Consider the following 9,432-nt stretch of genomic DNA (forward strand, 5'->3'; position numbering starts at 1 on the left):
GGACTCAGAAACACTCTGTATTAGACCTAAAGGAAGTCCTCATAGGCATTCTGTTTAAATTGTCATGTAGTGGTACTCCTAGAATCAAAGGTTATATGCAAATCTTGCCCAAATTGCAAGAAAGGTCATCCACACACCCTTGAAGGCACAGACTGCACTGCCTTAATCAAACATTGTGAACAAAGTGTAGTTGTGGTACTCTTACACTCCGAAAAGCTCTGCACACAGTGCAAAGCCTGCCAATAATTACAAGCAGTGTCATTCATACAACCTTAAAGGCACCAACTGTAGTGATTCATAAAAAAGAAAGTCTATTTGTGGTGCTTCTACACTCATAAAGACTTTTCACAAAGTGCAAAGTCAGGAACAAGCTATAAGTAGGGTCATCCAGTCATCCATAGACCCTAGAAGGTAACGACTGGCATGCCTCATTCAAATATTAAACATTAAAAACACTTTATGTTCTGCTGTCATCTAGTGGTGCTGAAAAGTTGGGTCTAATCCAGGCTTTGTTCATTGTTATCAGAGTGAGCCTGTCAGCATTTTCTGTTATGACCCCCTGGTGGTACTAAAAACCCGCTCAGACTAAATGCTAGTGGCAGGGCAGCACAACACCTCCAAGATATAGAGGGACAGCTCATGCCTGGTGTCCAACTTTGAGACCCAACAGCTGAAGGTCGCAGAGGAATTAGCGAGTATGCTGGTTTTGTCAGTCAGCTATTGCTTGACCATCTCTAAAAACGTTTCCCTCCTTGTTAAAAATATCCAGTCATCAAAGCATGGACGTTGGGAGAGCATCATGAAATTAGTCCAGGCCTAGAGCATCATGAAATTAGTCCAGGCCTTTGAATGTGTACCCCTGCCTCTGCTGTTGGTCTCCCTCACCTCTCTTGGATGGGCAAGGAAGGTTGACCTGCCACTAGCATTGTATGATGGGAATTTTTTCAACATATTTTCCACAATGGCCTACTGGCATACTGGTAGAGCACCATTTTAGAAGACCTCTCCCTCAGGAAGAAGAGATGCAAAGTTCTCCTTGTAGCATGGGTCTAGCAGAGTTAACAACCAATACTCTTTTTTTGCAAGATGAATGTAACACAATGGTCACGGGAAAGGCAGCATTACATAAAGTCTGCCATATGTGCCAAGGTGCCTACAGCCTACACTTCCCGGTCCCCAACATGATGACTACTCTCCATCTCCTCCTCCTCCATCTCTTCCACCTCATTCCCCTTCTTAGAGACAAAACAAAGCTTTTGTTCTATCAGTCAGCTCCTGTTCCCCCTCCTCAGCCTCTACATCCTCATTGTTACCAAACCACATGTCTTCCTCCGTCTCGAACTGGTCTGCATTCAAAGCTTCATGTTTCATTTTCAGCAGTGACTGTTTTAGTAGGCAAAGAAGCGGAATCATTACGCTGATGGCGTCATTGCTGCTTACCATCTTTGTGGAATCCTCAAAGTCTTAGAGAACCGTTCAAATGTCAGACATCCATGCCCATGCTTCAATTATTATGTGTGGAGGCTGACCAGAATAGCTAATTGCGCCTAGTGGCTGCAACACTATATTAAGCCTAACAATTTTTACGTGGAAATGTAGCCTTCTGATTTGCACTGAAACACAGATTTAGCACAAATGATTTGGAGTAGCTAATGGTGCTTCCAGAGTGCTACGAGTGACAAAGGGTAATTTTAAGGTTGTATAAAAGTTATTTTGATAAACCCCAAAGTCCAAGGAAAATAACTTATTTTTTCTCTATATTGTTCTAGATCACTGGAAAGCTTAGCATAGGCTAAGTTTACACAAGTGTATAACGAAATCTGTTTTTCATGTGATTTTAATTCATTAACCCCTTTCTGAAATTGGACGTGACATTTCATCCCTGTGCCCTATGCCTATTTGACCATGGATGGAATATTACGTCATCGCGATCGCCCACGAACACGGGGGGTGTGTAGGCGATCGCTTTCGGCTGACAGCTGACACCCGGCACTGAGTGCCAAGAACGGTGACCGCTCCCGGCACTTTAACCCTCGAAATGCTGCGATCGAAAACGATCGCAGCATTCCATTCCGGAAACCGGCAGAGGACTAACAACCCCTCTGCCTTTGGATCGGAGACTCCGCGGCATGACGCGGGATCCTGATTGTTGCCATGGTGACTCAATGTCGCTATGAAGACATCCGGGTAACCAGACCTAGCAAACATTCTGATCATGCCAGTGCATGATGAGTAAGTTTGGAATTTTTTTTTTTATAAATTTGCATAAATTACTAGATTTCTGTTTTTTTCCAGTCAAGATGGGGTGTGGAGTGTACATCAATGAGAAAAAAAAGAACTTTTTTGAATTTACCAAATGGCTACAATGAAACAAAGAGTGAAAAATTTATAGGGGTATGAATACTTTCCGTACCTACTGTATCTCTATGATTTAAGGGCATGGAAATTCAAAGTTTGAAAATAGCAAACATTTTTAAAATTTTAACCAAATTTCTATTTTTTCACAAATGAACGCAAGTCATACCAAAAAAATGTTAACACTATCATGAAGTACAATATGGCCTAGTCCATGCCCTCATCATCTCTCACCTTGACTACTGCAACCTCCTGCTCTGTGGCCTCCCCTTGAACACTCTTGCACCCCTCCAATCTATTCTAAACTCTGCTGCCCGACTAATCCACCTGTCCCCCCACTATTCCCCAGCTTCTCCCGTCTGTCAATCCCTTCACTGGCTCCCCATTGCCAAGAGACTCCAGTACAAAACCCTAACCATGATGTACAAAGCCATCCACAACCTGTCTCCTCCATACATCTGTGACCTCGTTTCCCGGTACTTACCTACACACAACCTCTGATCCTCACAAGATCTCCTTGTCTACTCCCCTCTTATCTCCTCTTCCCACAATCATATACAAGATTTCTCTCACTTATCACCCCTACTCTGGAACTCTCTACCACAACACATCAGACTCTCACCTACCATTGAAACCTTCAAAAAGAGCCTGAAGACCTACCTCTTCCGACAAGCTTATAACCTGCAGTAACCACCGATCGGCCAAACCGCTGCATGACGAGCTCTACCCTCCCCTACTGTATTCTCACCCATCCCTTGTAGATTGTGAGCCTTCGCGGGCAGGGTCCTCTCTCCTCCTGTACCAGTTATGACTTGTATTGTTTAAGATTATTGTACTTGTTTTTATTATGTATACCCCTCCTTACATGTAAAGCGCCATGGAATAAATGGCACTATAACAATAAAAAAAATAAATAATAATAATAATAATAATAATATGTCACGAAAATACAGTCTCATAATGACCGGGATCCGTTGAAGCGTTCCAGAGTTATATAACCTCATAAAGTGACAATGGTCAGAATTGCAAAAATTGCCCGGATCATTAACTCACAAACCATCCTGGGGGGTAAAGGGGTTAAAAGTGATTATTTTTATACTTTTTGCCATATCCTTGTATGTTATCCGTATGTTATCTGTGCGCACTTTTTTCTATTTGTATGGCTTACGTATGATGAAATTTACAAGGCCAACGTATCCCTAAAAATTGGATGTAAAACATCCGTATGATATACTTATTTTTCTTGCACAGCCATAGGCTTGAGTAGGTGAGTCTCATCTGAAATACCAAAGAGAATGATATTATCTGAACAGCGCTATAGAATAACATTGATCCGAGTGCTGTCCGTGTGAGGTCTGTTGAGGCCAGATGAGGACACCAGTAAGATGGAAAATACTGTGTTTTGAACCTACACATAGGAAGTGGTGTGATTTGATTTCTCTTCAGTTATTATTCCGGCACTTGTGTTTTTTATAAAGTACTTTATTTCTAATCTCTGTTATTTTAATCACTATCACAGTGATCAAAATAAAAAAAATAGTAAAGTGTATAGCGCCCCCCAAAGTTGGATTTTCTCTGGGGTCTCGGTTGCCGGTGGTAGCCGAGACCCCAGAGAACATGATTCGGGTCAGCTTTTACCGACTCCTGAGCTGCGATCGCCAGTAATTAACCGTTTACCGGCGGCCGCAAAAAAAACCCAAAAACGCGATTTGCCATTTAATTTTTCTGTCCTCTGATGTAATCGCACATCAGAGGACAGAGAAATAGGGGGATCGGGGACCCTGTCATACTTACCGGTGTCCCTGGGTCCTCCTGCTTCCTCTCCTGGCTGCTGGCTTCTTCCTCTGGTAAGAAAATGGCGGGCGCATGCACAGTGCGCCCGCCGTGATCTGCCTGCCGGCAGAGGAAGACTCTTCCTCGTTTCATTTTGGTCACTGTGATAGATCCTATCACAGTGATCAAAATAAAAAAAATAGTAAATAAACCCACTTTATCACCCCCTTAGTTAGGAGAAAATAATAAAATATTAAAAATTTATGTATTTCCATTTTCTAATTAGGGTTAGGGTTGGGGCTAGGGTTAGGGCTCGGGTTAGGGTTTGGGTTGGGGCTAAAGTTATGGTTAGAGTTGGGATTAGGGTTAGGGTTGGGATGAGGGTTTGGATTGGGGTTAGGATTGGCATTAGGGTTAGGGTTGGCATTAGGGTTAGGTTTGGGATTAGGGTTAAGGTTAGTGTTGGGATTAGGGTTAGGGGTGTATTGTAATTAGGGTTGGGATTAGGGTTAAGTTTGAGGTTAGCATTGAGATTAGGATTAGGGGTGTGTTGGGCTTAGGGTTTTGATTAGGGTTATGGTTTGGGTTGGGATTAGGGTTAGGGATGTTTTGGGGTTAGGGTTGTGATTAGGGTTATGGTTAGGATTGTGATTAGGATTATGGATCGGGTTGGGATTAGAGTTAGGGATGTGTTGGGGTTAGGGTTGGAGTTAGAATTGGGGGGTTTCCACTATTTAGGTACATCAGGGGGTCTCCAAACGCGACAGCCAATTTTGCGCTCAAAAAGTCAAATGGTGCTCCCTCCCTTTTGAGCTCTGCCGTGTGCCCAAACAGTGGTTTACTCCCACATCTGGGGTATCAGCGTACTCAGGACTAATTGGACAACAACTTTTGGGGTCCAGTTTCTCCTGTTACCCTTGCAAGAATAAAAAAAATTGGGGGCTAAAAAATAATTTTTGTAGAAAAAAATGATTTTTTATTTTCACGGCTCTGCGTTAAACTTCTGTGAAACACTTGGGCTTTCAAAATGCTCACCACATATCTAGTTAAGCTCCTTGGGGGGGGTCTAGTTTCCAAAATGGGGTCACTTGTGGGGGTTTCTACTGTTTAGGTACATCAGGGGCTCTGAAAATGCAACATGACGCCCGCAGACCATTCCATCAAAGTCTGCATTTTAAAACGTCACTACTTCCCTTCCGAGCCCCGATGTGTGCCCAAACAGTGGCTCCCCCATATATGGGTTATCAGCGTACTCAGGACAATTTGGGTAACAACTTTTGGGGTTCAAATTCTCCTGCTATCCTTGTGAAAGTCAAAATTTAGGGGTGAAATATAATTTTTGTGGAAAAAATATGATTTTTTATCTTCAAGGCTCTACATTATAATCGTCTGTGAAGCAGTTGGGGTTCATAGTGCTCACCACACATCTAGATAAGCTCTTGGGTGGGTCTAGTTTCCAAAATGAGGGTCACTTGTGGGGGGTTTCTACTGTTTAGGTATGTCAGGAGCTCCTCAAATGCAACATGACGCCCGCAGGCCATTCCATCAAAGTCTGCATTTAAAACATCACTACTTCCCTTCCGAGCCCCGATGTGTGCCCAAACAGTGGTCCCCCCATACATGGGGTATCAGCGTACTCAGGACAATTTGGGTAACAACTTTTGGGGTTCAAATTCTCCTGTTGCCCTTGTGAAAGTCAAAATTTGGGGGTGAAATATCATTTTTGTGGAAAAAATATGATTTTTTTATTTTCAAGGCTCTACATTATAAACTTCTGTGAAGCAGTTGGGGGTTCATAGTGCTCACCACACATCTAGATAAGCTCTTGGGGGGGTCTAGTTTCCAAAATGGGGTCACTTGTGGGGGGTTTCTACTGTTTAGGTACATCAGGAGCTCTGCAAATGCAACATGACCCCTGCAGACCATTCCATCAAAGTCTGCATTTTAAAAAACGTCACTACTTCCCTTCTGAGCCCTGATGTGTGCCCAAACAGTGGTCCCCCCACATGTGGGGTATCAGCGTACTCAGGACAAACTGGACAACAAATTTTGGGGTCCAATTTCTCGTTACCCTTGAGAAAATAAAAAATTGTGCGCTAAAAATTATTTTTTAGGTAAAAAAAGGATTTTTTATTTTCACGGCTCTGCATTATAAACTTCTGTGAAGCACTTGGGCGTTCAAAGTGCTCACCACACATCAAGATAAGTTCCTTGGGGGGTCTAGCTTCCAAAATGGGGTCAATTGTGGGGGGTTTCTACTGTTTAGGTACATCAGGAGCTCTGCAAATGCAACATGACCCCTGCAGACCATTCCATCAAAGTCTGCATTTTAAAACGTCACTACTTCCCTTCCGAGCCCCGATGTGTGCCCAATCAGTGGTCCCCCCCACATATGGGGTATCAGCATACTCAGGACAAACTGGACAACAAATTTTCGGGTCCAGTTTCTCCTGTTACCTTTGAGAAAATAAAAAATTGCGAGCTAAAAAATCCTTTTTTCCCCTCAAAAATGATTTTTTATTTTCACGGCTCTACGTTATAAACTTTTTATGAAGCACCTGGGGGTTTAAAGTGCTCACCACTAGGGTTGAGTGACCTTTACTTTTATAGGATCGGGTCGGGTTTCATGAAACCCGACTTTTTCAAAAGTCGGGTCTAGTGAAATCGGCCGATCCTATAAAAAAGTCGGGGTCGGAGTCGGCCGAAACTCGAAACCCAATGCAGTGCATTGGGTTTCCAATGGTTCCCAGGGTCTGAAGGAGCGGAAACTCTCCTTCAGGCCCTGGGATCCATATTTAAGTGTAAAATAAAGAATTAAAATAAAAAATATCGCTATACTTACCCTCTGACGGGCCCTGGTACTAACCGGGAACCTTCCTTCCTTAGAATCAGCCTTCCAGGACCTTGCGATGACGTCGCGGCTTGTGATTGGTCGCGCGGCCGCCCTTGTGACCGCTCGCGCGACCAATCAGAAGCCGCGACGTCACCGTGACGTCACCGAAGGTCCTGGAAGGGCTGATTCTTAGGAAGGAAGGCTGCCGGAAAGAAGCAGGGTGTGTCCGAGGGTGAGTATATACCTAATAGGAATATACTCACCCTCGGCTTCGTTCCGGCAGCCTTCCTTCCTAAGAATCAGCCCTTCCAGGACCTTCGGTGACGTCACGGTGACGTCGCGGCTTGTGATTGGTCGCGCGAGCGGTCACATGGGCGGCCGCGCGACCAATCACAAGCCGCGACGTCACCATGACGTCACCGAAGGTCCTGGGAGGGCTGATTCTTAGGAAGGAAGGCTGCCGGAAAGAAGCAGGGCGTGTCCGAGGGTGAATATATACCTGATAGGAATATACTCACCCTCGGCTTCGTTCCGGCAGCCTTCCTTCCTAAGAATCAGCCCTTCCAGGACCTTCAGTGACGTCACGGTGACGTCGCGGCTTGGGACTGGTCGCGCGAGCGGTCACATGGGCGGCCGCGCGACCAATCACAAGCCGCGACATCACCGCAACGTCACCGCAAGGTCCTGGAAGGCTGATTCTAAGGAAGGAAGGTTCCCGGTTAGTACCAGGGCCCGTCAGAGGGTAAGTATAGCGATATTTTTTATTTTAATTCTTTATTTTACACTTAAATCTGAATTCCGATACCAATTCCCGATATCTTAAACATATCGGGAATCGGTATCGGAATTCCGATTCCAGATTCAGAAGATCGCCGACTTCATGGCCGACCCCACACAGGGGTTGGGTCGGGTTTCATGAAACCCGACTTTGCCAAAAGTCGGTGACTTCTGAAAATTGCCGACCCGTTTCGCTCAACCCTACTCACCACACATCTAGACAAGTTCCTTAAAGGGTCTAGTTTCCAAAATGGTGTCACTTGTGGGGGGTTTCTACTGTTTAGGCACATCAGGGGCTCTCCAAACGCGACATGGCGTCCAATCTCAATTCCAACCAATTCTGCATTGAAAAAGTCAAATAGTGCTCCTTCTTTTCCAAGCCCTGCCATGCGCCCAAACAGTGGTTTACCCCCACATATCGGCATATTCTGAAGAAATTGCACAACACATTTTGGGGTTAATTTTCTCTTTTTACACTTGTGAAAATAAAAAATGTTTGCAAAAAAAAGGCAAATGTTCATTTTTTCCTTCCACATTGTTTCAGTTCCTGTGAAATACGTAAAGGGTTAATAAACTACTTGAATGTGGTTTTGAGCACCTTGAGGGGTGTAGTTTTTAGAATGGTGTCAAGTTTGGGTATTTTCTGTCATGTACACCACTCAAAGTGACTTTAAATGTGAGATGGTCCCTATAAAAAATGGTTTTGTAAATTTTGTTGTAAAAATGAGAAATCGCTGGTCAACTTTTAACCCTTATAACTTCCTAACAAAAAAAAATTGTTTCCAAAATTGTGCTGATGTAAAGTAGAGATGTGGGAAATGTTATTTCTTAACTATTTTGTGTGACATATCTCTCTGATTTAAGAGCATAAAAATTCAAAATTTTAAAATTGCAAAATGTTAAAAATTCGCCATATTTCCATTTTTCATAAATAATCGTAAGTAATATTGAAGAAATGTTACCACCAACATGAAGTACAAAATGTCACGAAAAAAGAATCTCAGAATCAGCGGGATCCGTTAATGCGTTCCAGAGTTATAACCTCATAAAGTGACAGTGGTCAGAATTGTAAAAATTGACTAGGTCATTAAGTACCAAATTGGCTCTGTCACTAAGGGGTTAAAACAAAGGGCTAGGCAAATGGATGGTCAAGACAAATTCTAGGTCAAGAAGCAAAGATAAGAATACCAGACAGGGAGCACAGAGCAAGCACACACCTCATAACCAAAGCTACAATTGGCAGCAATCAAAGGCAGAGAGCAGGTAAAATAGCCAGGCAATTACCGTACTCTGGACAAGAGACACATGCATGAAGCTCCGGCACACCCTGGTCCTGATTGTATGACTAAACTGTCTCTTCAGACACTAACAGACGAGAAGGCCCCATCATTCGATTGGACGGATGTCAATCTCCACCGAATCGGTCTCTTGCAGGACTGAACTTTATGCAGGGACGCTAACGGACCAGTTAAACCCATTTTTCAGTACTGCTTGCCACTGAAAGAGACCGATTTGTTTATCATTAACAAGATCCCTCCCTTATAAACCCCCCCGAAAGGAGGGGGAAACATGTTGGGAGGTCATATAGGCTTTGGGAGGCTACACTATTCCCCCTTATTTTTGGGTAAATTTAAGCAGGCCATACTTGGGTACTGCCCTTGTAAGGGTGGGAGCACTACAGGGGCACGACAGGG

The sequence above is a fragment of the Ranitomeya variabilis genome, chromosome 5 (genome assembly GCF_051348905.1).
Source record: "Ranitomeya variabilis isolate aRanVar5 chromosome 5, aRanVar5.hap1, whole genome shotgun sequence".
NCBI classification, from domain to species: Eukaryota; Metazoa; Chordata; class Amphibia; order Anura; family Dendrobatidae; genus Ranitomeya; species Ranitomeya variabilis.